Source organism: Pongo pygmaeus, chromosome 10, assembly GCF_028885625.2.
Source record: "Pongo pygmaeus isolate AG05252 chromosome 10, NHGRI_mPonPyg2-v2.0_pri, whole genome shotgun sequence".
In the NCBI taxonomy this organism is placed as follows: domain Eukaryota; kingdom Metazoa; phylum Chordata; class Mammalia; order Primates; family Hominidae; genus Pongo; species Pongo pygmaeus.
This window is the reverse complement of record NC_072383.2, coordinates 103,473,356-103,489,884: the sequence shown is the minus strand read 5'-3', so window position 1 is coordinate 103,489,884 and position 16,529 is coordinate 103,473,356. Positions and strand designations below refer to the sequence as shown.

Genomic DNA, 16,529 nt, shown 5'->3' with positions numbered 1-16,529 from the left:
TGTTGCCCTGGCTGGTGCAGTGGCACGATGATAGCTCACAGTAACCTCAAACTTCTCAGCAGCTGGCACTACAGGTACCCTATTTTGTACCTTTTTATTCTGATATAATTTCAAATTTACAAACAAGTCGCAACAGGAGTATAACTCCTGTATACCTTTTACATAGATTAAAAAACGGGTACATTGTGCTCCATTTTTTTGCTTTATCACATCTCGTTCTTTCTCTTTCTTCCTACTTCCAAACTTAAAAAAAAAAAAAATTCAAGGGCAAGTTGTAGACTTTATGCCTATTTATCCCTAAATACTTCAGTGTATAAATTCTAAGTACAACAATATTCTCATATACCTAGAGAACAATGATCAAAAGCAGAACATTTAACATATAGTACTACTATGGAATCTAGTGTGTGTTTCTAAATTTCAATTGTCTCAATAACATCATGTATAGCTTCATTTTTTTTTCCGAGTACAGGATCCAACATAACATCATGCATTGCACTCAGTTTTCTCTCATCAATCTGTGACAGTGCCTCAGTCATTTTTGTCTGTTGGGGCTTTGACATTTTTTAAGAGGATAGGCTACAGAATTTTTAGAATGTCCCCCAGTTTAGGTCTGTCTGCTGTTTCCTCAGGATTAGATTCAGATTATACTTTTTTGCCAAGAATACCACAGAAGTGATACTGGATCTTTCTCACTGTATCATACCAGGAGGCCCATGATGTAGATTTGTCTCATTACTGGTGATGTTAACTTTAATCACATGGGTAGGGGTGATTACTACTAATCACCCTTGAACTTGAAGGGTGAACCTTACTGGTGATGTTAACTTTAATCACATGGGTAAGGGTGATTATTACAAATCACCCTGGAAGTAGTAAGGAATGGCCGGGCGCAATGGCTCACACCTGTAATCCCAGCACTTTCGGAGGCCAAGGTGGGTGGATCATGAGGTCAGGAGTTTGAGACCAGCCTGACCAATGTGGTGAAATCCTGTCTCTACTAAAAATACAAAAAAAAAATTAGTTGGGCGTGGTGGCGCGCGCCTGTAATCCCAGGTACTCAGAAGGGCTGAGGCAGGAGAATTGCTTCAATCCGGGAGGTGGAGGTTGCAGTGAGCCGAGATCACACAACTGCACTCCAGCCTGGGCGACAGAGCAAGACTCCATCTCAAAAAAAAGAAAGAAAGAAAGAAAGAACGTAGTAAGGAATTACTACTTTCCTCTTTGTAATTAACAAGTATTTGTGGGGATATATGTCAACATCCTGTCCCTTACCAAACTTTCACTCCTGAATTTTTCTGTCTACTAACAATTTTCTAATGCTTTTATTTGTTCTTTATGTATTAGTTGATATTCTACTGTGAGGCAGAGCTTTCTGTTCTCCCATTTACTTATTTATTTATTTATATCAGTTTTGACACATGTATCTTTATTTAATGAGCTTTAGTCCATTACTATTACATTTGATATAACAGTAATTTTATTATACTTGATACTAAAATTGTCCAAGTAGAACTTGTTCAGTATGCAAATATCCTTTTTATATATGTCCATCATTCTTTCTTTTTGTTTTTCTTTTTTGAGACAGAGTCTTGCTCTCTCACCCAGGCTGGAGTGCAGTGGCACAATCTTGGCTTACTGCAACCTCCGCCTCCTGGGTTCAAGTGATTCTCCTGACTCAGCCTCCTGGGTAGCTGGGATTACAGACACACCACCACCTCGCTCAGCTAATTTTTGTATTTTTAGTAGAGCTGGGGTTTCTCTATGTTGGCCAGACTGGTCTTGAATTCCTGACCTCAAGTGATCCGCCCTCCTCGGCCTCCCAAAGTGCTGGGATGACAGGCATGAGCCACCGCACCTGGCCAACGTCCATCATTTTTTAAGCACTTCCTTAATTTCTGGTGCAATCCATTATTTCAAGCTCCTTTTGTACTTTTCTATTATACTCCAGCCCTGGAACTAGCCTTTTCCCCAAGGAACACTGGTTCCTTTTCAAGTGGAGAATGGTATGTAGAAAGATACATCTGGAAGCGAAATGTGCACCTGCTACCAACATGTCCCAGCTTTTAGGTCCTCTCATTGCAGAGGACAAGGAGACAGACAGATACACACATGCACACACACACACACACACACACACACTCATCTTCTCATAGATCTATATTTCTGTATCTATTTATGCATATTTTAAAACTTAAACGATGAGAAACCTGCAGTGGTATGCCAGTTTGAATCAGCTCATAGGGCTGATTACTAAAGATTTATAATTTTGTGAGCTGGTTTTGAAATCAGCTATGGGGCTATTTACAACATAGCAATTAGCAAATGCTACAAATTAAGGTGTGTGTATGTGTGTGTTCTTTTTTTTTTTTTCCCCAGAGAGACAGTTTAGCAGCACACCAATGGAAACCTTACTTTCATTCAGCATACTCAGAAACTAGTTTCAGACCTGCTCACACATAGCACTATGAAAAGCAAATCTAGAGATCAAGATTTGTTTACAGTTCTCTTTTTTTACAGGTATAATTTACATACAATGAATTGCACAAATCTTACATGTAAAATTTGATGAGTTTTGATAAATCCATATGCAGGTTTAACCCACATGCCTCTAAAGATACAGAAAATTTCCAATACCCCAGAAAGTTCCCTCATGTGCCTTTCTAGTCAATTTCCTCCCACCTAAAGGCAATTACCTTTCTTTTTCTCCTCTTTCTCCTTCCCCTTGCCCCTCCCCACTCCCTTCTCCTAGTCTCTTTTTTCTCTTCTTCTTTCCTCTTTCTTCTTCTTCTTTTTTTTTTTTTTTTTTAAACCACAGCTGAGTTTTGCCTTCTCTAAAAACTTAATGAAATCACACAGTGTGGTTGGCATAATAATGCTCCCTACAATCCCCAAATGAGTACCTGTCCTGATTCCTGGAACCTGTTAGGTTACAGGACAAGAGGGAATTAACGTTACAGATGAAATTAAGTTTGATAATGGCTTTAAAATAAAGATTCCTGGATTATCTGGGTGGGTTCAATATAATCACAAGGACCCTTAAAAGTGGAAGAGGGAGGCAGAAAAAGAGAGGCAGAGAAAGATGTGAGGATGGAAGCCGGCTCAGAAATGCTACTAGGCTGGTGCAAAAGTAATTGCGGATTTTGCCTTTGAAAGTAATGGCATAAACCGCAATTACTTTTGCACCAACCTAATACATTGCTGTCTTTGAAGAGGTAGAAAAGGGGCCACAAGCCAAGGAATGTGAGTGGCCTTTAGAAGCTGGAATAAAGTTCTCCCTTAGAACCTCTACAAGGAATGCAGCCCTGCTGACACCTTGATTCTAGTGCAATGAGACATGTATTAGAACTTCTACCCTACCAAGTTGTAAGATAACAAATTTGTGTTACTTTAAGCTACTAAGTTTGTGAATAATTTGGTACAGAAGCCTAGTATTTTTTTTTTTCTATCAGGGCCTTCTCTCTTTCAGAATAATGTTAGTGAGATTCACAATTTTGTTTAGCATATCCATAATTTGTTTCATTTTATTACTGAGTAGTATTGCATTGGATGAATATACCCAAGTTAGTTTTTTCATTCTCCTGTTGATGAGCTTTTGAATTCTTTCCAGTTTTGTACTACTATGATAAAGCTGCTATCGGCAGTTTTATGCAAGTCTTTTTGTGTATAGATGAGCCTCCATTTAACGGAATGGTAACAGATATTGAGTTTCCATAGTCCTTAAACCGAACAGTGTAGGGAAGGGCACACCCTCATCCCTCAGAAGAGCAGTCAATGCCTATATGTTCCTGAAAAATATCTTAGCCTTCAACATCCCAGTGTTGTGGAAATCCTGTCTCCTGGCAAAAACCTAACAAAATCAGGTTAAGAAAGCCAAGATACTGTAATATACAATTAAGATTTTAAAATAAATTAATAATTCTGCTAGAACCAGAATAGAAAATCAAAATGCCAGTAGCAGCACCACTAATGGTAAAGAGAGATAAATTTAAATGTATCCATTCATTGATTGCAGGGGGAAAGTTATTGAGCATTCACTTAGGGCTAACAACATTATGCTAGCCTGAGATATAAAGAAGCTGTTGATAACCTAGTAGAGAAATGGACAGATAAGCAAACCTTTATGATTTGGTATTTTTAAGAGTTGATCATATTATTCAATGGCTGTTATGGAAACAAAGAGGACTGAGACCCTTAAATCCACGTGGTGGGTGTGGATCCGGGAAGATTTCTGGGAGAATAGAATGTCCTAGTTAAAGAGAACAGCAAGTCTAAAGTCTGGAGGCAGGAACTCATGGGCATGGTTGAGGAACAACAGGGACCCAGTGAGCATTCAAGGACAGTGGACTTCTGCCTTCTCAGAGATACATTGTAAAGACAGCAGAAATAGAAATCCCTTGAAGCACTGTTGACAACTGTTTTGAAACCTCATTTCTTGTCTTCTTAGTTTAAAAGAATTTAAACAGGAGACGCATGGCATAGAGTAATTTCTTGCAAAAGAAAAAGAATATTTTGAAAGTTACATGCAGAATAGACAGCACATCCCAAGAGAGAGAATTCAGGGTGGGCTGCTTGTAAGGGTGGGGCAGCATTGATTATTGCTGGAGAAACTCCCAGTCTTACATGGTTATTCATAAGGAGGTTGGAAGAAGTGTTACTAGTAAGCATGTTCTGGGTGGTCTTCTGGGTGCACATGCACAGTAGCTGTTCATGCTTGTTCATATGTCACATGTCTCATTAGCATCTTAAATCTCCACCCAGGGGTGTGTTTTTTACTATTATACTGAGCCAAGGGTCAGTTTGAGGACAGGTAAAATCAAAATGTGCATGCTCTTTAGAAGGCAAAGTCCCTACTGCAGATAGCTTTGCTTCAATGAACTCAATTCCAATGCGAATACTGAGGCTTACTGTGTTGGCTGTATGGTCACCATGGTTGCTGCGTTCCAAGAACATGGTCGTTTCCTTGACTACCTAGCCTGCCTCAGCATTACCATGTACTTTGTGGAGAAAAACTCTCAGCAGGGACCAATCAATAAGGTGCTCTGAGAGAGTACAAACATTACACTGAAATCCTTTCAATTACTAAAAATCGCCCCTCTTTTTTTTCTGTACAAGCAGTTCCCTCTTCCTGGAATACTCTTTCCTTCTTTTCTTATCCCTAGTCCTAAAATTTCTCTTAGCACGTGTCTTAGTTTGTTTTAAGTTGCTGTAACAGATTATCACAGACTGGGTAATTTATAACAAACAGAAATTTATTTGGCTCACAGTTCTGGAGGCTGGAAAGTCTGAGATTGAGGGGCTGTATCTGGCGATGGCCTTCTTGGCGCTTCATAAAATGGCAGAAGGCATCGCAAAGGGGTGTGTGTGTGTGTGCGTGTGCACACATATGTGTGTGTGTGAAAAAGAGAGAGAAAGCAAGCATGCATGTAAGAGAAGGCGGAACTCAGTTTTATAACAAACCCACTCTCGTGATAATGAGCCCACTCCCAAGATAACATTAATCTTTTCAGGAGGGCAGCACTCTCATGACCTAATCATCTCTTAATCACCCACTTCTCAACACTGTTGTATCAGGAATTAATCTGCCAACACATGAGCTTTGGGGGACACATTCAAACCGCAGCAGCATGACTATTGATTCTTTAGCTTTTAGTCTAATATTACATCCTCTTAGAAGTCTTCCCTGATGTTTTTCTGCCCCCACCCCCAAACTTGGAAAGATGCTTCTGCTTTGTGTAACTATAGCTCCTCAGACTTTCCCTACAATAACTGTAGATTATTATATTGCTTATCTAATTGTCTGGCTTCCCCGATAGGCAATGCAACTGTAAACTCCGGAGTACTATTCTCATTTTACAGACGTGGAATCTGAGGCACATTGTAGGGTAAAGCCTCAATTCCGCATCTATAAAACAGGAATGAAAACAGTACCTATCTTAGAGAGTTGTCGTGAGTACTGAAGGAGTTCATAGAGACAAGGCGGTTAGAACAGTAAACCCCACTAGGTGATCTCGTACCTGCCTCAAGACTTTATTCTCACAGTCGTTTCCACTGAAGCAAATGGGAATTCCATTCTTCTAGCTGCTTGAGCCAAAAACCTTGGAGGCATCTTTAACTCCTCTCTTCCTCTTAAACTCTACATTTAATCCATTAGGAAATCCTGTATTTCAGCTCTACTCTCAAACAAATGTATCAGAGTCCAGTGCTTTTCCTCTGTGCCCACCTTGGGCTGGGCTACCATCCCTCTCATCGGGATTATTACAAAAGCCTCCTCAGGGGTCTTCCTGCTTCCGCCCTGGCTTCCGCACTTGGCTCTCCACAGTGATCCCACTGAAATCTAAGTCAGAGTGGGCCACTTCCACTGAGATCCTTTTAGTGGCCCTCACCTTGCTCGGAGTCAAAGCCAATGGCCTGCAAGCCCTGCCCCTAGCCACTTCTCTGACTGCATCTGCAAATCTAATTTTTTCTTTTTTTCCCCCAGAGTCTCGCTCTGTTGCCCAGGCTGGAGAGCAGTGGTGCAATCTTGGCTCACTGCAACTTCCGCCTCCCAGGCTCAAGTGATTCTCATGCCTCCTGAGTAGCTGGGACTACAGGCGCACACCACCAGGCTCGGCTAATTTTTGTATTTTTGGTAGAAACGGGGTTTCACCATGTTGGCCAGGCTGGTCTCGAATTCCTGACCTCAAGTGATCCGCCCACCTCGGCCTCCCAATGTGTTGGGATTACTGGCCAGAGCCACACACCTAGCCTGCAAATTTAATTTTGCTTCATCTCAACCACTTGATTACTTCACTACAGACACAGGAGACTCCTTGTTGTCTCCTGAACACAACATACACACTCCTGTCTTAGGACCTTTGTGCTTGCTGTACTTTCCCCAGGTATTATTACTGCTCCCTCTCTCCTTTTTGTTCAAGCCATCAAGGTCTCCCTGGATTAGTTTATATAAAACAGTCCCCGCTCCTCTCTACACCTTCCCCACCCCTGCCCCCAAACTCTCTAACTCTTTAACTCTATTTCTTTTCATAGTAGTTATCACCATATACCTAGATATATATATTTGCTTATTTGTTTATTAGTTGTTTATTGTCTTTCCCCGTTTGAACATGTACTTTGTAAGGCAGGCATTCCTTTATGTTGTTCAATACTGTATTCCCAGAGCATAGGACAAAGCATGGCATTTAGCTAAGTGCTCAAAAAATATTTATAAATGGATGAATGATGATTTATATTTGGCACAAAAGAGGCCCACAATAGCTACTTGTTGAATGAATGAACAAATGAGTATTGCAGAGATTCCCAGGAAGGGCACTGATAATGGGGGTAGGGGCAGAAACTAGCACATGTGTCTGGAACATTGGCTGCATGGGCTGCATGTCCCCTGAATGACGGTTTTTCTCTAGTTCTTTTTCTTTATGGGCATGTATATGGTTTGCGGGACCATTTTTAAGTAGGCCACATGGTGGTTCTTGAGCCTCAGTAATCACCAGAAATACCCATAGAGATTCTTATTTAATGGGTCTGAGGTAGGACTTGGGAATTTGAGTAACTTTGAGCAAGGATTTAACCCTCAGTTTCCTCGTATGTAAAATGGGATTATAATATCATTTTATAGAGTGTCAGGATTAAAGAAAATCATCTGTGCGAAGTGTCTCACACATAGTAAATATTAGATTCCCTTTGCTTCTGCTCAGGTTTTTGTTTTTGTATTTGAGATGGAGTCTCGCTCTGATGCCCAGGCTGGAGTGCAGTGGCACGATCAAGGCTCACTGCAACCTCCACCTCCCAGGTTCAAGCGATTCTCATACCTCAGCCTCCTGAGTAGCCAAGACTACAGGTTCACGCCACCATGCCTGGCTAATTTTTGTATTTTTAGTAGAGATAGGGTTTCACCATGTTGGCCAGGCTGATCTCCAACTCCTGACCTCAAGTGATCCACCTGCCTCAGCTTCCCAAAGTGCTCGATTACAGGTATGAGCCACCATACCTGGCCTGCTCAGGTTTTTTCTGAAGTTTAGAGGTTAAATTCTTATGAACAGTTCATATTATGTGCTCTCCTAAAATTTAGTTTTGATTCATCTCAATCCAGATCTCTACTTTGAGTTGCAGATTTATTTTTCAAACATAGAGTCAGTATCTTCATTTGAATGTCTCATAGGGGCATCAAACTCAACATATCTAAAGCGACTCAAAATTGTCCTCTTCTGATCTCCTCCTCCACATTTCCCAAGTCAGGAAATGGCATAAACTCAAGTTAGAAACTTGGGAGTCATTTTCTGACACTTTTTCGCCTTTACCTTCCATGCATTTGATCAAATCCTTACAGTTCTAAACCTGACCTATATCTTCAATCCACCATCGTCTCCTAATCTCCATTGCCTGCAAACTGGTTGTCACACATCCTCTGTTGCACCCTTCTTATTAATTCTCCACTCTGCAGCCAGAATAATCTTTTTTTTTTTTTTTAAGAGACAATGTCTCACACTCTGCTGCCCAAGCTGGAATGCAGAGGCACGATCATAGCTCACTGCAGCCTCGAACTCCTGGGCTCAATCAGGTGCGTGCCACCAAGCCTGGCTAATTTTATTTTATTTTTGTAGAGATGGGGGTCTTGCAATGTTGCCTAGGCTGGTCTCAAACTCCTGGCCTCAAGTGATCCTCCCACCTTAGCCTCCCAACGTGCTAGGATTACAGGTGCGAGCCACTGCATCCAGGATCATCTTTTACAAATGCAATTTTTCATGTCCAGATAGGACCTTTTCAACTCTTCATTGGCTTCCTTTGTCTTTAGTTTAAATCCAAAGTCCTTAACCTGACCCTTAAGGGCCCACCCACCTCTCCCTCCCAGGTAGCTCTCTCAGTCTAAGCACAGTGGCCTTTTCCCAAAGTCTTCACAGACAGAGCCTCTTCCTACCAAAGGGCCTTCAAACCTGCAGTTTCCACAGCTAAATGTACTGCCCATCCCACCCCCTTCTCTATGTTGCCTGCCCTAACTCCTCCTTATTCTTCAAGGCTGAGATTAAATGTCACTTCCTCAAGGAGATCTTTCTTACCCCCTAGCACAGACAGGCTCCTTTGTTATACACTCTCATAACTCTCAGGCTTTTTTCCAGCAATCACAACAGCATCACTACACAGCCTCAATTCCAAGCCACTTGCTTCACATTTGAAGTTGCCAGCTGTCAGATGGGAGATGAAGTAGAAATGGGATTGTTGTTGTCTGCACCCATTAGGACCCAGTTTTTTACAAGGGGGCATTTCCTCGCCTGATTCCAATGTGACTTATTTACAGGGCTGAAATTTGATGTAACTTTGGATTCCAACTTGAAGCTTAACATATCTCCAAAGTACACACTACTTTGCGGTACTGAATGAAGAATGTAAGTAGAAGGTTGCCTGCCACATGCCATGTAATGCTCTGAAGGACAGTAGAAACCACCAGCTCTCTCAGAAAAAAAATGGTGGAAGAATTTTCAAAACCAAGAGAGGCTGGCTTCTGTATATGCTTTGTGTAGAAATCTTGAAAGACTACACACTCAGGGGAGGAACACGTATTGGGTGGAACTTCTGCCAAACTTTCAAGAGCAGCTACTTTCTAATGATCTGTAATTCAAAAAACAACCAGAACAAAAACCAGCTGGAAATGCAGTCAAAACATTGCTTTTCCATATTCCTTGCAATTATGCTTTCATTTTTAGGTGGTGAGGAACACCAGGATGAGTCATTATAAAAAGCATGACAGCAGATGGCCAAGAGTGATACTGAAGCACCCTTCACCCTGAAGGTTAAGGTTAAAGCTCAAAGTCTGATCGCAAAGCATAAGGAAAAAAAAAAAAAAGAACCAGGATAAATGTATGCTGGTGTCCTTCAGCACCAGAAAAGCTGCTACTAAATCACTGGTGTGGCTTGGAATTGGTAGAAGCTTTGATTTGAGGAAAAGAGTATCAGCTGTGTAATTTTGAGTTGTTTTAGAGACAAGGTCTCATTTTGTGGCCCAGACTGGAGTGCAGTGATGCGATCATAGCCTGCTGCAGCCTTGAACTCCTGGGCTCAGGCGATCCTCCCACCTCAGTCTCCTAGCTACTCCAGGTCTCGCTGTGTTTGCCCAGGCTGGTCTCAAATTCCTGGCCTCAAGCGATCCTCTCGCCTGGTCCTCCCGAAGTGTTGAGGTTACAGGCATGAGCCACCAATCCTGGCATTATGGTATTAGCTGTGTAATTTTTAAAATAACAGTCTTCGGACCAACACCTTTCTTTTGTTTACTGGAGTATCCCTGGGGTGTGTCTCATTCCCTGAATCATACACAGTAGATGCTCAATAAATAGTTTTGTAAATAAAATAAATGAGCTCTCGGATTTACGTGCAGACTTTGGATCAGTTTGATCTAGGTTTAAAAGCAAGTATGGGGAAACTTGAAAAGCCTGGCACCCCAGCCAACTCCTCAGCGCCCCGTGCGCTTGGCGCCTACACCTGCCTGGCACAGGGAGGGTGCTATGGGGCAACCCTAAACCTCACCCCCTCCGGCGGTGGTCCCTGCCCTTCTTGGCTCCTGCACCGCCCACACTATGCGCTGCTGGGCCGAAAGACACGTGCTTAGGTTTTAACCCCAGTCTGCAAGAAACATGACCTCAGCCAAAAAGAGGCCGCTGGTCTGAGAAGAGAAATCATGAGTCATGGATTCGGGGGTTCGGACCTTGGAGCAGGCGGTGAAGTGGGCGTGCGTGGGCTGGTGGGGAAGAGGGATGCCGAAGGAGGCCACAGCCCTTCTCTCCTGGGCAGGCTCCCCAGAAAACTGCCCCCTTGCCGTCGTCCAGCGCCCCCGTTCCCGACAGCTGTCTGCCAGGGCGCGGCCGGGGTCCGGGCGGGGCGGCGCTGTCGCTCCGGGTCGCCGCCCCGCGGGCCACATCACCAACGCCCGGGCTTCCCCGGCGGCGGCGCTGCTGCGCTTGCGCGGGGCTGCCGCGCGGGGGCGGGGCGGCGGGGAGTCAGGGGGCCGCGGGCGCCGGCGGCCGGGCTGTCAGCTCGGGGCTGCCGCCGCGCAAGGAGGCGCAGGAGCAGGAAGGAGCCGTGGGCTGAGAGCCGCTGTCCTCCCCGCCACCACCGGTGCCGGGCACCAGGTGAATGCCTCTTCCATCCCCCGCCCCGGGTGTCTCGGTCCGGTCTGAGGAGACGGGGACCCTTCTCACACCGGCCGCTGCAGCCGCCGCGCTCCGGAACAGGTGACCATGGAGGGGAAGTCTCGGCTTCGGCCGCGGCGCCGCGTTCGGGCGCATCCCAGGTGCGGGAGGGAGGTGGGGCCGAGAGGCCTGGGCTCGGGACCCGGCGGCAGGGGCGCGGGGAGCGGTGGGAGCGATCCCGCCCGAGCAGCCGTGCCCCCTGCGGACGCCTCTCCGGGCCGCCGGGCAGCGCCCGAGCCCAGGCCCCCGCGCCTGCCCCACCTCGGGCTGAGGGAAGCTGTTCCGCGGCCACCGCGGACAAGCGGTCCCGGGCGCCCAAGGCAGGGGCAGGCGGCGGGTGGTGGCTGAGTGATGGCTGAAGGTGAGCTGGCATGGAGATGCTGCGAGGCTGGCTCTGGCACACCCCAGATGCCTGTTCAGGGCTCCGCGAGTGCCCCGTCACCCTGTTCTTTCATTCTTCTCTTTATATACACGGAGCATATCTCAATTTTAAAAGCCCAAATGCTCATTTATAGAGAGAGATGACACATATCTATGTGTTACAGATATACATTGATATGTATATTACATATATATGTCATCTTTTTTTGTAGTGGACAATTTTTAAATTGAGGTGTACATCACATGCCATAAAACTCATTCTTCTAAAGTGTGGCTTTTAATATATTCACAAAGTTTTCCAAATATGACCACTATCCGGATCATCATCCCCAAAAGAAACTCCGTCTCTCTTAGTAATCACTCCTCATTTCCCCTTGACCCCACCCCACTAGCCACCACTAATCTACTTTCTGTTTATATGGGTTTGCCTATTGTGGAAATCTCATATAAATGGAAGCGTACAATATGTGGCTGTTTGTGTCTGGCGTCTTTCACATACCGTAATGTTTTCAAGTTTCACTCATGTTGTAGAATGTATCAGTGCTTTACTTTTTATAGCATAGTAATATTGTTGTATCAGTGTACCACATTTGTTTATTCATCAGTTGATGGACATTTGGGTTGTTTCCAGTTTTTGGCCATTGTGTGTAATGCTGCTATGCACATTTGTGTACACGTTTTTGTGGACATGTGTTTTCGGTGCTCTTGGGTATATACCTAGGAGGGCAATTGCTCCGTGTTTCACTTTTTGAGGAACTGCCAAGCAAAGCAGCTGTACCATTTTACATTCCCACTAAGCAGTGTATGAGGGTTCCGATTTCTTCACATCTTCCCCAAGGCTTGTTACTTTTTTACTGGTTATTTTTTATTATATCCATCCTAGTGAGTGTGGAATGGTATCTCTTTGTGGTTTTGATTGGCATTTCTCTAATGATTGAGGATGCTGAGCATCTTTTCATGTGCTTATTGGCCATTCATATATTTTCTTTGGAGAAAATGTTCATATCTTTTACCCATATTTTAGTTGGGCTGCTTGGCTTTTTATTTTTATTTATTTATTTATCTGGAGAGTGACTCTCAGTCTGTCACCTAGGCTGGAGTGCAGTGGCGCGATCTTGGCTCACTGCAACCTCCACCTCCGGGGTTCAAGTGATTCTCCTGCCTCAGCCTCCCAAGTAGCTGGGACTACAGGCACACACTACCATGCCCGGCTAATTTTTGTGTTTTTAGTAGAGACATGGTTTCACCATGTTGGCCAGGTTGGTCTCCAACTCCTGAATTCAAGTGATCTGCCCACCTCGGCTTCCCAAAGTGCTAGGATTACAGGCATAAGCCACCATGGCCAGTCTGGGTTGCTTAGCTTTTTATTGACTTTTATTGTTCATTTATGGAAAAAAAATGTCTATTAATAGGTTTGGATACTGGCACTGACTTGAAAAAATCCAACCAATCTGATACCGAAAAACTTAATGCTTATTCTTGGGTAAAGGTTGAATAAGTGCCACTTCATTCTTTAAGAATACCCTACCTGTTCATTCTTGGACATCTTACTGCCCCTTTACATTTACTGCCCTGGTATTTTGAGCAAAGCTACAGAAGGCATATTCCTGACTGGAGTCAAGAGAGACCACCCTTCATTGGTATTTTCATATATTCTATGCTCAATTTGAAAATCCCAGTTATCACTTTAATTACAAATAATTTATATTGGTGGCCAGCTGAACAAACTAACAATAAATGGCAAGCACAAATTACTCAAAATTTTATATGTTTAACTTCTCAGTAAAGTGGAGAATCTTGTTTTCTTAAGTTTGTGCAGTGTAGTTTTTATTACAATTATGTTCATGTGTGGGTGGTAAATAAATATTTTTGATGGCACTAAAGTTAAGAGCCACTTACAGCTAAATTAGTGCTGCTGTGCTTATTTCATGGTTAATTTCTGAGTGCACACAAATTCAGCATCACGTCTTTCATGGCAAAAAAAACACCTAAAAAGACCTGATGTTACCTCCCAGGAGTTCAAACTCAATTTTCCACTGATCTAATATGATTGTTGTTAAAGAAAAAGATTATTCGATGATACTTGTTAAAGTGTGGTAAAGAAGTCTATTCAGGACCACTGTAATAAGTAAAGGGACCATGGAATGGGATTTTGCAGTGTGGGAGGAAGACTAGGCTCAATTCTGAATACGGCATGGGCAAATGGGAATTTATAGCCAAGGAGCAGTGTCATGGTCAGTGGACAGAAAAGTACTGAGAGGAAACATCGGGGGTAATGGATATTCAGACCAAACCAACCTAACAGGATTCTTGCTGAAGACAGGCCAGAGTGATCAGACACCACCTGGGGGACAGTGGAAGCTGAGGAACCTAATCAGGTTGTGAGGGTAATCAGGTAGCGAGGGTAATCAGAAAGCGAGGGCCGGCTGGGTGCAGTGGTTCATGCTTGTAATCCCAGCACTTTGGGAGGCCGAAGCGGGCAGATCACCTGAGGTTGGGAGTTCGAGACCAGACTGGCCAACATGGTGAAACCCTGTCTCTACTGAAAATACAAAAATTAGCCTGGTGTGGTGGCGGGCGCCTGTAATCCCAGCTCCTCAGAAGGCTGAGGCAGGAGAATAGCTTGAACCCAGGAGGCGGTAGAGGTTGCAGTGAGCTGAGATCACGCCACTGCACTCCAGCCTGGGTGACAGAGCAAAACTTCATCTTAACTCAAAAAAAAAAAAAAAAAAAAAAAAAACCAAGGGCCAAGAGTCAGGGGCTGTTGCTAAACTGACTTAGCAAGGTTCTTTGATAAAACTACATTTTACAAGGAAGTGCACAGATGGGCCTAGAAGGTGCAGGGGCCTGAGTAAAATTTTGTCAAGAAAAGAATCTTTGTCATTGTTTAAAAGTATACTTCCCAATTTCCAAAACTTTATAGAAAATACAAGTAAAGGTTTCCAAATGGAAATAATAGATAAGCAAGTGATAAAATGCATGTGAAGCATAGCCTAACTCTGCTCTTCAACCTGTACATTACAAAATGATGGCTATATGAATTAACCCTTTTATGCCACTGCCTTTATTTAGAAGAATGAGGCTGGTAATTTTGGGTTTATAACCCAAAATGTGTTTTTACTTTGTTTTAACTAATGAAATTATTATCAAACGTATTGAAAATATAAAGTATCCAACCTAATATTGATTGTTACAAACTTACCCAATGGATGTACAAATATCCTGCAGCTACAGATGTTTTGTCTACCCGCTGGAGTTTTTAGTGGCCCTTGTTGGGAAGGACTAAAAGTAGAGGGCAGTGTCAATTGGGAATCGCTATGGAGATATCCCTGAGAAGTGATGGTCACAGCTGACCTGTCTCCTTTATGGTAGACGAGGGTAGGGACCCCTTTTCTTCTCTCTGAACGTACTGTAGTTAGATTTATTTAGCTTAAAAATAACAAATACAGAAATATTTAGATGGAAATGACTAGAACTGTCAGTTATTCTATTTTAATGTGAATGGATTTAATCAGATTGCTTTCTTCTTGGTTAGCTACACTAAGGAAGTGGGAGTTTTGACTTGAGGAGGGATAGTAGATGTAAATATTATGAGATCGTGGAACATTTTGGAATATTGGGCAAAGTTTGCCCTACTTCTAAAAGTGAGGATGTTAAAAAATGGAAAGCTTTAGATAGCATGAGGGATCTGAAAGATGAGAAAAGAAAAGCAAGAATGAAACAATTTGGAAGGAAAGGTTGTAGGATATAGACAGATTCGACTTATTTAGACATTTTTGCCCAAGAAAAATGTCTAAATAGGAAAAGTGGAAACCTTTTCCTTCATTTGATCCCTCTTTCCTTTTGCCCCACCTTGCTCCTCCATGCTAACTGTTCTCCTAGGACCCAGAAATCAGACTGGGATTACTGTTGTTCATGTTGAAGCTTTCAAGTGTGCTAGTTACACCCCTTCTCTCTCCATATTCTAGTCAAATTGCGATCAGACTCAAGCCAGATAAGGATTTAAATACTATTAAAATAATAGTGTAATTTTCATTTCTGGTAAAGCTGGATTGGAGAACTGAGCTTAGACCCATGCTTACTGTTCTTTCTTAATTTACCTACCCAGATGAAACTGTTGCATCAGGAAATGGAAAGGAAAGTCCTGTCCTAAGGAGCTTATCTTGTAGCAGTTAGAATGGAAAGGAAAACTTTCTCTCCTTGAGGGCACAGCAAGTCCAAGAGAGCCAGTGAGAGCTCACGGGTGGAGCCTGTCTGAAAAGTTGACCTTTATACCTATCCTAGCAATTAGATAAGTCACTTTCCTGTGGGAGGAATTAGTGATGGGGGTGGAGAGAAAGAGAAGTGTTCCTTTAATCTTGTTTTCTCCTACTTAGAGGAGTGAAAGTTCTGTTGTCATTGCAGAGAGAAGTAAACAGCCATCCTCTCATAGTTAAGTATGTTATGGGAAATAAATAGTGTTTTGTAGGCTAGCCTAGGAACTAATTCATCATTTATAAAAATGAACTGACTATATATTTTCCTTGGAAATAACTAAATCTCTTAGGAACTTTTGAGTGATTATTTTATTGTGTAGTTCAATATATAGATTATTCAAGTCTATTTCCTTGTTTTACCAGTACTGGTTAAATATTTATGGAATGTCTAATACGTGACAGGCACTGGGCTAGGCTTTGGGATTCAGTGGTGAACAAGAATGGGTCCTTGCTCTAGGAGTTACAACCTAGAAAAACAATTAGTACAAGTACCATTACAATAAAGCATAATAAGCATTGGTTAAGTGTAGAGTGCTTTGGAACCACAGAAGAAAGGGAACTTATCTATGAGGGCCAGGGACATGATGTTTAAGAGCTGAGATCTTAAGTTGAATAGGAAGTAGCTAGGTAAAAGGGAAGAGTGAGGTTAAGCAAAAGTGTTTTGAGCAAAAAGAACATGTGGAAAGGCCAAGAGGTGTGAGAATGTGGTACACTA

General features: G+C 43.0%; 1 protein-coding gene across 7 annotated transcripts in view; it reads left to right on the top strand.

The window, feature by feature from the left end:
* The first annotated feature begins 10,967 nt into the window (after positions 1-10,967).
* SLC41A2 (solute carrier family 41 member 2) overlaps positions 10,968-16,529 on the top strand; it is a 156,589-nt gene continuing 151,027 nt past the window's right edge. For 3 of the 7 annotated variants that reach the window (XR_010122686.1, XM_054444314.2, XM_054444315.2), the window contains exon 1: positions 10,985-11,219. The gene's annotated coding sequence lies outside the window, so the exon portion shown is untranslated. Of the gene's footprint in view, positions 11,220-16,529 lie in introns of all 7 variants that reach the window. The other 4 variants (XM_063646649.1, XM_054444309.2, XM_054444307.2 and 1 more) reach the window with 3 other exon arrangements.